The following is a 13911-nucleotide window of genomic DNA, read 5'->3' as shown; positions in this document are numbered from 1 at the left end:
GTGCGCTTTTGTCCACATCTCAAACGACCTTGGGGACTTGGTCTCAGGTGTATTAGGGCCCCACAGGGCTAGTAGTCACCCCACCCCAAGTCTCTGTCTTTCATCTGTAAAATGCGCATAAGAATATCTACTGCTGAGAGATGGTGGAGGCCATACAATCAAATGAGGAAATAGGGGCACCTGGGTGGCTCAGTCAGTTGAGCATCTGACTCTTGACTTCAGCTCAGGTCAACATCTCATGGTTTGTGGAATTGAGCCCTACATCGGGCTCTGCGCTGATAGTGGGGAGCCTGCTGGGGATTCTCTCTCTGTGCCCCCCCTCCATTTGTGCTCTCACGCACTCTCTCACTCTCTCTCTCTCTCTCTCTCAAAATAAATAAACGTTATAAATAAATAAGAAAGGAAGCAGGTGCATTTCCAGCATGGTGTCACCCTGTGAGGGACTTAGATGTTCCATCACTGTAATAAATCCGAGGGGGAGCGCCTTTAACAACACCCCTCATGGGAGGCACATGCAACTCTCCCCTTGTACAGATGGGAAGCCTGAGGCCCTGAGACAAGGCCTTCTCCCCTGTAGAGCCAGGACCGGCGTCCTCAGCCAGGAGCCTCTCAGGGGCCATGAATATGTTTCAGAAGGGGATTGGGGAAGGGAGGAAAGAAACACACTGACAAACACGTCAAAATGAATAAATGTCCAGAGAATATGATATTAGTCAACTATCCATTGCATTTCAACTCAGCTCTGATAATAGTTATACATAAATTGTATTTAATGAGGCACGAGGGTGTCTGTTAATGACGTGGTGTGGCTATGCCAAACAGGACTTAGCAGATGTCTTAAAATAGGCCTACCCACATAAAAGAAGAGGTTTGCCAAGGAGCCCTCTTACATTCATTCATTCACCCATTCATTCACTCATTCATTCAGCAAGCCGCGAGTGTGTGATTTCAGCAGAGCCCACATGAGAGTCCCTGATTCTGCTGGGTGGTGGCTCAGAGTCACTGCCTCCCTTCCCCACCCCACCCCCATGCTCCTCTCTATCTTATCATGAACTTGATCGCCCCTCCATCTCCCCCGGGGCAGGACCTCTCCTGTGCACACAGGGACTGAGGCTCAGAGAGAGCAAAGCAGAGGATCGCCCAGTGGGTGGCAGAGCAGGGATCAGCAGCCACACCTCCCTGCTGTGCCTCTCCTGGAAGCAAGCAGGCCTAGGAATCCCCTCCCCCCCCGCCCCAGACCCTGTCCTGCATCCTCATGAATGTGTACATGGCTGACCCCATCCACCCTCCCCTCCTTCCAGAAGTCTGCAAGGAATCCCATTACGGATTCATGTGGCACCGCCTGCATTTCTATGAAGGGAACACGGTTGCTCTCATTTGAACCTCACTGCTGTACTACCCCCTACTGCACTACCCCCTACTGCCACCCCTCCCTGTCACTTCTGTGAGGGAGGTTTTCACCTCTGAGAAGCATGTGCAGCCCTAACTCTCTCGTCTGGGACTTGGGATGAAACATCTTCTGGAAGGCTCTTCATAACGTGGGCGACTCTAATCACTTGTTCTGGGGTCCTAGAAGACCTTGTGCCCTAGAATGGGCAAGGGATGGGAGCAGGAAAGTGGGCTCGGAAATGCGGGAGGTGGAGTCTGCTTAAGTCCAGTAAAGCAAGGTCAGGAGTAAAACATGCTTCTTTTTCAAGGTTATGATCTAAGGAAGTGTCATTTCTTCTGGTCCCCAGTGACACGGCAGGTGGCCAGTTACAAAACTCAGAATCCCATATTCAAGTCCCAATCCCACTTCTGAATGGGTGATCTTGGGTGAGCCATTTATATCGCTGAGTCTATCATTACGATATACGTAAAAAGGGCATTCCAGGCCACCGTGTCTCCTCTCTGGTCACTTTGAATCAGATACAACATAAGCAGAAGTTCTCTGAAAGCTATTTAAAAAAAAAAAACTAAACATACAGAACAGTTGACTCCCTCCCAAACACACGCCAGGACAATGTGTATACCTGCTGAGTAATTAAAGACATTAGTTAAAATAGTTTTTCCCCCTGAAATTTCCCAGGAGTTCAATACCTCAGAACGTATCCTAAAAGCCCAGATGAAATAATCAAACACTAAAAATGAAATCATAAAGAGATCCAAATCCAAACAGTATCTTCTTTACATCAAGTAATAAAGGCAGAATAAGGCTGATAAACCTCGAAAGCAACAGACGGCCAGACGGCACATTTAGTACAGAAAGGCCTTCCACAAACCGATGTGAAAAACAGATTCTCTAACAGAAACAAGAGTTGCCAGAATTCTAAGACAATAAACTCCCCCAAAAATGGAAAGTGAATAATCAAGGAAAGAACTAATTAGATACTTCTTCTGTCCACCATATTGGCCAAAATACCAGTAATACTTAAAACTGCCCCCAAATCAAGCAGGATGGGCCCCTACCGTAATGCCATCCCAGGAGACACCTGCCAGCCAGATATGGGATTCAACACCTTCCAGGATCCATGCTAAAAGCAAAAATAACCGCATGAAATTTTTAATATCTTTAACCCAATATACCGAAAATGTTATTTTAACTCACTATGAAGTTAAGATTCTTAAGTTCCCTCCCCCCACCCCACTTTTTTTTTTTTTTTTTTTTGGAAGAGCACTGCTTCTTTGAAATTTGATATTTTAAATGTACAGCATCTCTCAATCCAGGTGCTAAACTTTTGTTGGAAAGGTTTTGCTCTTCCTAAGATTTTCTACAGAAAGATTCACATACCCATTTTGTTCCAAACATATTGAAGTCTTCCAATAACCAGACTGAGTATCAGGTTTTAAACTTAATTCTAGATTAATAAAATTCTAACCATTCCTCGGTCCCACTAGCCACATTTCAAGTGCCTGAAAGCCATGCATTGCTGGTGGGCACCTTACTAGAGGACATGCTCTGCAGGAAATCTGCCCAACTAGCTTCCTGTCCCGGCAGTAGGAAAAGGCGACTCTTGGGGCATCTGTGGGGCTCAGTCAGTGAAGCATCCGAATTCGGCTCAGGTTATGATCTCACGGTTCCTGGGTTCAAGCCCCACATCAGGATCTGTGCTGACAGCTAAGAGCCTGGAGCCTGCTTTGGATTCTGTGTCTCCTTCTCTCTGCCCCAACCCCTGCTAATACTCTGTCGGAAGGAAGGACGGAAGGAAGGACGGACGGAAGGAAGGAAGGAAGGAAGGAAGGACAGAAGGAAAGGGGGAGGGAGGGAGAAAAGGCAGTTCTTCATTCAGCCTCCTGAAACTCTACACAGGGACTCTGCTCAGCATCCATATGGCAAGATCTCCCCCTCCTGCCCCCCCACAGAGGTACTTCCACTCCGTGGACAGACCCCTCCCATCATCCTTTTCTGGTCCTGCTGGGACGGTTTCTAGAACTCTCCCCAGCCCAGTCAGTTGCTGGGCACATCTTTGATTCTCGTACTACAAACAGGAAATAATGACAAGAATAAGAAGGATAAGAATACAAAGTTGAAGGTTCCATTTACTGAGCAGAGCAGCCCATGGTTCCAAATGCTTTCTATTCATCATGAATCCACACCCGCCCATTTACAGACAAGAAACTGACTCAGGAAAGCACCGTGTTCAGTCCTGCTGGAGAATCCTCACGACGAGTGGAGCCCCCTGCTGTTGGGACCAGAGTTAATGGCCCCCGTACCTTCCCAGGCTGTTCCCTGTTCTGCTTTCAAGCTTTCCCCACCCCTCAGTCACCAACAGGGGCTCCGGGCTCTCCGGGCAGGATCAGGGTCACGGGGAGGCCCTCTGGGCACTGCTTCCTTCCAGAATAGCATTGGGCCCAGACAAAGGAGAAAACCACCAAGGGAGAACCTACTGAGTGCTGGGCACCGTCCTAAGCCCTCTGTACAGACAATGCTCACAGCAGCTTGTGAACTGGGGTCGGTCATTTCTACAATTTTACAGAGAAGAGACTTGCCCAAAGGGCTGGGATTTCAGTGTGGCATGTGTGTCCCATGCTCTGCCCAGGTGACTGGTGCTGTGTGCCAGCAAGACTACCAGAGTGGGGGACGGGGTCCCCCAGACCCCAGTCCCCACCTCTGAGATGATCAGATACAAATATCAGGAGTCTGTGGTCATGGCTGAGTAGGACCTACACATTGTCAGACGAAAGCATTCACATCAGTTTTCTGTGTATTCTACACGTGATGAGCCAGTTTGAAGGCCTGCATGTTGGGGGAGGGTTATGGGGCACCCGCTGGGCGCTAGCTCTCTGCTAAGCATTCGTGTGGATTTCCCATCCGAGTCTTTTTTTTTTTTTTTTTAAATGTTTTATTTATTTCTAGGAGAGAGAGAGACAGCGTGATCAGGGGAGGGTCAGAGAGAGAGGGAGTCACAGACTGAAACAGGCTCCAGGCTCCGAGCTGGCAGTCAGCACAGAGCGCCCGACGCGGGGCTCGAACCCACGAACCGCGAGATCATGACCTAAGCGAAAGTCGGACGCTTAGCCGACTAAGCCACCCAGGCGCCCCACCCATCCGAGTCTCTTAACAAGTCTGCAGGCTGGGTGCCACCACCCACATCCCACAGAAAACTCAGGTACAAAAGGTGAAGAGACCCATCTAAGCTGACAAAGGCATTGGTAGAGTCGGGGTACAGAACCACCTTCCAAAGCGGGAGGGGCTTTCTCCAGGCAAGCAGCATTCTGTAGCCTCCTGTGGGTCCAGCACCTCATCCTGTGACGAGTCACACAGGTCCCAGAAAGGAGGAGGGCACACAGGATGCATGGTCCCGGGGGGTTCATCTCCCCAGGTGGGGACGATTTCAGTGGCTTTTAGAGATGCCAGATCTCCAGGACCACCTCCCTCCCTGCTATCCCCAGCCCCTCCAGATTCAGGAGGCTGGGACAGGGACACTGGATCCAGCCTGTAAGCCTTCAGTGGCAGCGATGGGGGGTCCTCTCCAGGCAGAAGCACTCAGGAGTTGGGCACAACTCACACTCTCTTTGGAAGTCAGATACTGACTGGTGGAACGAGCCTGGATCCCGAGCCACCACATGGAGGCGAGCTAAGCCTCCCCTCGTGGAGCGGGGGCGAGACGTTCATAGGCCAAGCCACGGAGAGGAGAGGGAGTTGCTGCAGGAGAGCCAAACACATGCTGCTGAACACGGTGAGACAGGACCAAGCACTACACAAAGCTGCATCATAACTTAACATGAGAAACAAGAGCAGGGAGATTTTAACACACTGATTTGGTCTTGCCCGGGAAGGGAAGGGTCGGCAATGGGAAGATGGAGGGGAGAGGAGACAGGCGAGGGTGGGGTCAGGTCCTGTTTGTTAACGTGCCGAGCATAGCACAGCTTTACAAACATCTGAGCAAAAGCCAGGCTCGCGAAGCCTGAAGTTTAGGAGGGGGTGGGAGACTAGGAGGCTGGCCCTGGGCGTGTGGTTCATCAGGCACCGGTCACAGTCCACTTTCATGGAGCTAGTGGAGATGGAACCTTCAAGGAAAGCCTCTTCAGAGAGGGAATAGCAGAAAGCTGGAGGGGAAGGGTGAGCTCTGGACCCAGGGACAGCCAGAGGACATTCCAGGGGACAGCTGGTGGGTTTGTGAACCATCAAGGGGCAAACAGGAGTGAATGAGGGTGAAATTAAAGTCAGATACAGGCTTGGGATGCTACTGTAAGTCTCTGGAGAGTCTTTTTATTTTTATTTTTTTTAAGCTTTTATTTATTTCTGAGAGACAGACAGTGTGAGCAGGGGAGGGTCAGAGAGAGAGACATGCAGAATCTGAAACAGGCTCCAGGCTCTGAGCTGTCTGTCAGCACAGAGCCCGACGCGGGGCTCGAACCCACAAACTGCGAGATCATGACCTCAGCCGAAGTCGGATGCTTAACCAACTGAGCCACCCAGGCGCCCCAAGTCTCTGGAGAGCCTTGAACAGATGCTCTGATAGGCTCTCTGGTGGGAGGCCTGCTCAGCCAAAGGCGGTGGGACCTCCCCTCCCCCCCCACACACAGGGGACATCAGACAATGCCCAGAGGTGCTACCAGCTTCTGTAAGGCTGGGGATGCTGCCCCAGGTCCTGTGATGCACAGGACAGCCTCTTAGCAGAGGACGACCCAGTCCCAAGCGTGGTCAGGGCTCACTGGAGACTAGAGTGCAGACAGAAAGCAGAAGGAGCCCAATTAGGCTACTGAGTAATTCAGACAAAGTGGTGGCTTGGACCAGGGTGGCACGAATTGAATTCCCAGTGCTCTTAGAAGGAACAGCCAACAGGATTTCTGCAGGAGAATTCCAAGTGGAATGAGAGAGGGAGAAGTCAAAGACAACATCAAGGGTTATCATCAGAGCCATGAAAGAGGCATTTATGTGAAAAAAGTGTTAGTTGAGCACCTAGTAGGTGTCAGAGAAACAGGCATTAAAAAACCCCTTCCCTCGCTGACACTTACCATTGAGTGGGAAGATAGCTGGCAGCTAAGCCCCCACACAGTAATTTCTGGTAGCATTAAGCTCTCTTACTACGATTTGACAGACCTTACCAAGAGGACTTGGGGAGTTTCCCTGAGGAGCGGCCATCTGAATGCCCATCAGTCAGGAGATCTGGGGTAAAAACAGGCCAGGCAGGGGGTACAGTGGGTGCAAGTGCCCAGAGGCAGGGATGTGCACGTGTTTGCAGAGCTGCAGGAGGAACAGCGTGGCTGGACCAGGGGTGTGGGAAGAAGCAGACCCTAGACAGGCAGGAAGAGGTACAGAATCCACGGGGGCTCCAACTACGTCCGAGTTCATTTACAGCACAACTGGCTGCCATTGACGCTTTAGCTGGGAATCGTATTAACTCCCTACTCCAAGGAGGCCTCCAAGCTGCCACCAGGGAAGGGACCCAGGGGGCATCAGAGGAAGCAGGGAGATCCACCAGGAGACGAGCAGATGTCAGGAGAGGGGACGTTCTCTAGGCCCCAAAGCCTGGGAGTCAGAGGAGCTCACAGAATCTAAGAAAATAAGCTTCTGACAGCTGGGCTGGGGCCCTCTGCCTCGAGCTGACCCCAGGCCTCCTCTGCACCCTTGCTGGGATCCCATGGCGTTCTTCAAATAGCGACCGTTCTCAGCCACAAAGCCCTGCGACAGGTGTACAGCAACAGGGACTCAGGAGGCCAGAGGCCCAGATGTTGGTTCTCGGCCACCAGGCCGCAGCCAATTCTGTGAGTTTTAACAGCTATGGCGCTTTGGGGGGACATTCCCGGAGGAGTGCCCGCCAGACACGGATTAGAATCGGGACCCCACCAGCCTATGCTCCAGCTAATGCAAAAAAATGTTTGCACTTGACACTTACTGAAGGCAGTAGCGTGCCCAACCCACGGCAGGTGCTATTCTCTGGTGTGGGGATTCGTGTACTGACGTGTGCACCCTGCCCAGCCGCTTTCATTAATACACTCGAGGCCACAAGGTGTTGGATGTGAAGTTGTCAGCAAGTCTGTCTCACTAGAGCCGGACCTCATTGTGGGCACAGGGGGGCTCCTCTGATTCTGCTGAACCTCTGTGTTCATCTATACAGTGGGGGTAACACAGGATTATGAATTGGCTCCTGGGCCTGAAGCCCAGCCCGTGTCCAGTCTTTTTTTTTTTTTTTTTAATATTTTTTTATTTATTTCTAGGAGAGAGAGAGACAGCGTGAGCAGGGGAGGGTCAGAGAGAGAGGGAGACACAGAATCTGAAGCAGGCTCCAGGCTCTGAGCTGGCGGTCAGCACAGAGCCTGATGCGGGGCTCGAACCCACAAACCGTGAGATCATGACCTAAGTGAACGTCGGACGCTTAACCGACTAAGCCATCCAGGTGCCCCCCGTGTCCAGTCTTATGTGGTGGTTGTGAGTGACAGCCCAGAGGGCCTGGCATGGGGTTCAAGGCCTGCCTCCACCACTTACTGTGGCCTTGGAAAACTCAGTCAACTTCTCTGAGCCTTCCTTTCTCATCTGTAAAATGGGGTTCATAATCATACTCATCTAACTCATGGGGCTGTGTTAAATGAGATCGTCTGTAGAAAGAGCTCATCGTCGGTTATCAGCTATTTATTCCATTAACAAACATTTATCAACTCTCCTAGTAAATGCTACATCCTTTGCTAAGAACTGGTAGTTAAAAATGTTCTTAAATATTTTTATTCTTAAGTAACTCAGGAAAAAGGGTAATTCATAATATTTAATAGTTACTTTTCAAAATGCTTCCACATTTATTGTTCTCTTTAATTTTTGGTCTAACCCTATGAAGTTGCTATTATTATTCAGATTTTTTTCTCAAATGTTTATTTATTTACTTTGTGGTGGAAGGAAAGGGTCAGAGACAGGGAGAGGATCTCAAGCAAGCACCACGCTGTCAGCGTGTGAGCTGGGAGATCATGACCTGAGCTGAAATCCAGAGTCAGGCGCTTAATCGACTGAGCCACCTGGGAGCCCCAAAAATTACTTTTTCTTTTTAAAAATTCTTAATGTTTATTTATTTATTTTTAATAGTTTTTTTTGTTTGTTTGTTTTATTTATTTCTAGGAGAGAGAGAGAGACAGCGTGAACAGGGGAGGGTCAGAGAGAGAGGAAGTCACAGACTGAAACAGGCTCCAGGCTCCGAGCTGGCAGTCAGCACAGAGCCCGACGCAGGGCTCGAACCCACGAACCGCGAGATCATGACCTAAGCGAAAGTCGGACGCTTAACTGACTAAGCCACCCAGGTGCCCCATCTTAATGTTTATTTATTGTTAAGAGAGAGAGACAGAGTGTGAGTGGGAGAAGGGGAGAGACATAGGGAGACCCAGAATCCAAAGCAGGCTCCAGGCTTCGATCTGTTAGCACAGAGCCCAACGCAGGGCTCCAACTCAAGAGCCTAGAGATCATGACCTGAGCCGAAATTGGATGCTTAATCAACTGAGTCACCCAGACGCCCCCCTAAACATTACTTTTTAAAGACAAGTATCAGAACACAATAATGAAAGGTAACTTGTGATTGTGTTCAATCGAATTTATTTACATAGGGTTTGTTTTTGTTTTTGCTTTTAATCTACATGGGTCCTTTTTGATTCATCTAAAAGAAACATCCTCAGGGCGCCTGGATGGCTCAGGCGGTTAAGCGTCGGACTTCGGCTCAGGTCATGATCTCACAATTTGTGGGTTCGAGCCCCGTGCCGGGCTCTGTGCAGACGGCCCTGAGCCTGGAGTCTGCTTCAGATTCTGTGTCTCCCTCTCTCTCTGCCCCTCCCTCACTTGAGCTCTGTCTTTCTCAAAAATAAATAAACGTTTAAGAAAACGTAAAGGAAACATCAAATCTGTATGTGTGTATAGTCACTAACGGTAGAGAAATAAGGGGAAAAAATAACAATCCATGGAAGGAAAAAGAGAAGTTAGTAAAATCTTCTCTAGAAAGATGCTAGAAGTCATTATTATTCCAAGAAAAGATCTTCCCATATGTACACAGCCCTCCCTTGGCAGGAGAGCACACCTTAGGGCTCACACAGGGACCGAGTCTCCGGCAGGTGGCTCCGATGAGCCCCTTGGCGCCCTAGAGCAGTTAGCAAACTGCAGCCTGCGGGCCAAAATCTGGTGGCCACTTACTTTTCTAAATAAAGTTTTACCAAAACGCAACCATGTCCCTTGATTTCTGTGCCATCTGTGGCTGCTTTAGTGCCACTCCCACTGAGCTGAATCATTGTGATAGAGACTATATGGCCCACAGAGCCTAAAACCAGGGACAACTTCGTGGCCATGCAACCCACAGGGCCCCGGGGCTTAGGAGATACCTTAGCTTATTTTGCTGCTACCGTCTTGTGATTCATAATTATTTTCAACAAGGGAATGCACAGTTTTGTTTTTCACTGGGTCCTGCAAATTATGTAGCTGGTCTTGCCTAGAACATTTATTTTCTGGCCCCAAAGTTGGCCTACGTTTCCCTGTCCTTTTCCAATCCTTCGCTTTCTCCCTCTGCCTGAACAATTCCAGCCTTGGGAAGCCCACCTCTTTCTGAAGCAGTCTCTCAGACTTCTGGTCAACTGAGAGTCCGTTCTTCCTGGTATCCTTAACAGTAATCCCATCAGTTATCTTTACCAAGAGGCCTAAAAGGAGCCAGGCACTGAGTTGAATGAAGCCAAAGTCTGCCACTTACTCACCAGTCCTTGGGACCATTCAGAATAAATCTCATTCCTTAAACGTTTGTGGATTTGAGTAAGGTTCTTGTGTTCTTCCCTTAAGTCTTCTCTCCTCCAAACTCACATGGTTCTCTTTATCATTCAGATATGCTTCTAGTTCTTATGCCGTCTCACTTACCCTATCTAGAGAGACTCTAGCTTCTCCAAAACTCACTTAGAGAATGGAGCCCAAGTGTACAAGGCTTCAAGTGTAGTCTGACCCATGCAGAGCTGAGATCAGTCACCTCCATCATTCTGGGTGTATATCTTTGTTAATGCATCCTGACATCACATTCCTCTTTTTGGAAAGCATTCCAAAAATCTCTGGAAGGAATCAGATACGAAAATCTGGTAAGGGGAGATGGTGACCTTATCCTCATCATATAGGTGAGTAAATTGAAGCTTAGACAGAAGTGGCCTGCTGATTGGCAGATGGCCAATTACTCCCAGTTCTGTTTCCAAATCCTTAGTTCTCCCCTCTGTCAGTCAACACTCTTTGGGTCCTCAGTTTCTTCATCTGTAGAGTGCAGTGCTCAGAAGTGCTGTGATGTGTCCTCAAAATACAGACTCCAAAAGCCAAAGAGTAAACATAAAATAGATGCCCTCTGCCTAGATCTAAAACTCCTACAAAATACAAAAAGCTTTCCCATTCTTTTTTTTTTCTTAATGTTTTTTATTCATTTCTAGGAGAGAGAGAGAGAGACAGCGTGAGCAGGGGAGGGTCAGAGAGAGAGGGAGTCACAGACTGAAACAGGCTCCAGGCTCCGAGCTCGCAGTCAGCACAGAGCCCGACGCGGGGCCTGAACCCACGAACCGCGAGATCATGACCTAAGCGAAAGTCGGACGCTTAACCAACTAAGCCACGCAGGCGCCCCAAAGGTTTCCCATTCTATTCATCCCAGCCTTATCTCTCTTGGGGACTTCTGCGAACATGATCAATCTTGCTGGCTAACGTAGCCTTAAATCTAATAGTTAATTGAGCCTTCAGACTGGAGTGCTATGACTCTCCCAGTGAATCCACCTGTATCATCTTTCCAATTACTTCCCCTTTTCACATTCCACAGAGTTATGTCTTCCTCTTCCCATTTTCAAAGATTTTTTCCCCCCTCTCTCCATTAGCAAGCCAAACCGACAACAACAAAATCCCTTTATAATAAGAACACAGAGTCCTCCATTAAACCCCGGGGCACAAAATGGGCTTCGGAAAGTCACTCTCTCTGCTTTACTGGGCTCTCCCGTCATGAGCATCGCCCCGGGGTTGGCTTGAAAGCTTCACCTTTCAGTAGGTTCTCTGTAGCATCTTCTCTGCGGGTACACGGGCCGCTGGTGCCCTGGGAGGTTTGCGGCTGTGTGCGAGTACAGAGTCTCGGTGAGAGGGACACGCAGGCTCCGCCATCCACATTGGGCAGGTGAGGACACTAGGCGCAGAAAAGGCAAACAGCCCACCCGAGACCACAAAACTGGCTGGGGAGGGGGCCGAGAAAAGACCTCACGACTGACAGCTCCTGAGTGAAACGCTCTTCCTACGACATCGCCTTTGGAAATAGGATCGTCATAAATGAAACGAGAGACCGCTCTCTTTCTGCCTCTGGCATCTGGCTCCTCCCACTCTGCTCCTTGAAATCCGGTCATCCTCCTGGTCCCGCTAAGGGCCGCCGCCTCCAAAACGTGCTCCCTGGTCACATCGGGCCACAGCGTTTCCTTCCTCGGACATCCAAAGTGTGCATCAGCTGCCTCGCAACCTTGGTTCCTGAGCATTGATTGCCATGGCCAGGCAGGACCCTTCCAATGGGACAGCAAGGGTCCCTTTGCACGGCAGCCGCACACGGTGAGCCTCGACAAGCAGCAGCTGCTGTCACCACTAGTGTCACTCTCTGTTCCAGTTCCCAGGACTGTGAGACAAGCAACCCTCACATTTAGCTCGTGGACTCTGTGGTTTCGATATCGGGACAGGACACGGGACAGCTTGTCGGCTCGACGACATTTGGGCTTCAGCTGGAAGGCCCGGAGGGCGGTCTAGGGCTGACGTGCAGCCCAGCGCCTGGAGTCTCCCGAAGCCTCGGTCGCTCTCCCGTCTGACAGGCTGATGCTGGCTGACGGCCGGGGCCTTGGACCCTTCGCGTGTGGTCTCTCCACTTGGGCGAGTCTGGGCTTCCTCACACGGCGCAGCCGAGTCCCAAGGGCGGGAGCCTGAGAGGAGAGCGCCAGGAAGCGGCATCCGTCCCATGGGCCGGCCGCAAAGCCACCCGCCTCATTCGGCCGTGCTCTAGGGGCCGGGATCACCCACCCCCTGCCCGGATTAGAGAGGAAGAGCCCGGACCCACTGGAGCGGAAGGAGAGCACTAGTGGCAGAGCACAGACGTGGCCATCTCCGAGCAACACAACCGTCCATGATCGTTACCGCAGTCGTCACCACCGCTTCTGCTTCAGGATGAGCCTCTTCCTGACGGCTCCTCCATCGCCTGTGAAATACCGTTGCCTCGGTTGCCCCAACTTTTCACCAGACATCTGGTCCCGCAGCGGACAAAACGCAAGCCCGGGCTCAGCTCCCTGCCACATGGCAACACTTTCTTTGTCCCAACTCTTCGTAGGAGAAGGTACATACTCCCACGAACTCGGGGCCCAGGCAGGGGGGGTGAAGGAAAGAAAACCCCAATAGGTAATTCCTAAGAGGGTTAGCAAGAGAGTTTTCTAGTTGCCTGCCATTTACCCCCTAGTGACCACTGTGCTCGGCCACAAATCTGCATTTCCCAGCCTCGTCCGCTGAGGGACGTGGCCGGTGACACAAAAGTTGTCAAGTGGGACTTCTGCGAGAGCTTTCTAATGGAGCCGACCTAGCTGGCCCATGCCTTTTCCTGGCGCGCCTCCCCGCGTTTTCTTCTTCCATAGGCTGGCTGGAAGAGCGGCAGCCACGCTGTGCCCATGAGGTGGCTGGAAGAACAGCAGAACAGAACGATGGAGGTCTGGGACCCGGACGACATCATGGAGCTACCACGGTAGTTCTGTATTATGTGACAGAGGGGGAGAAAAGCCCCTGCCTTGCACCAGCCACTACTATTTTGCATTTTATTAGTGATAGCCTAGTGCAATTACTTACAGAGCGCAGGTTTTACGCCATGAGCATCCGGACTGTCTTCCTGCCTCAGACTCACTCAGCTCTGATCACCAGTGATCTTCCTCACTCATCATTCCGATAAAGACTCTGCTGTGCTGACGTCTTCAATGGCTTCCCACTACCCTTATAAAATCCATACTCTTTTTTTTTGTGTTTATTCATCTATTTTGAGAGATAAAAAGAGTTCTTACAAGCAGAGTGGGGGCAGAGAGAAAGGGAGAGAGAGGGAGAATCCCAAGCAGGCTCCATGCTATCATCACCAAGCCTGACGAGGGGCTCCATCCTGCAAACCATGAGGTCAAAACCGGAGCTGAAATCAAGAGTCAGACACTTAACCAACTGAGCCACTCAGGTGTCCCAAATCTGTACTCTTTAGTATGACATTTGGGTCCTTCCCACACAGGCCCGAGCTGAGCCTGCCCCCGCCAGTGCACACTGCTCAGCATCCTACTTCACACCCGTCCTCTGACACTTATGGTCTTTCCACCCAAGATGTTCTAGGTGGTGAACTCCTGCTTCAACACCTAACTCTAAAGGCACCTCCTCCGGGAAGCCTTCCCTGATTCCCTCAGAGTAAGCTATTGTGTCCTGTGGACCTCACAGGCAAGTCCTTTGTAATATATCTCTGATTCGCAGCACTT

Source organism: Hyaena hyaena, unplaced genomic scaffold (assembly GCF_003009895.1).
Source record: "Hyaena hyaena isolate Hyena2069 unplaced genomic scaffold, ASM300989v1 scaffold_56, whole genome shotgun sequence".
NCBI classification, from domain to species: domain Eukaryota; kingdom Metazoa; phylum Chordata; class Mammalia; order Carnivora; family Hyaenidae; genus Hyaena; species Hyaena hyaena.
This window is presented reverse-complemented; position numbering follows the sequence as displayed.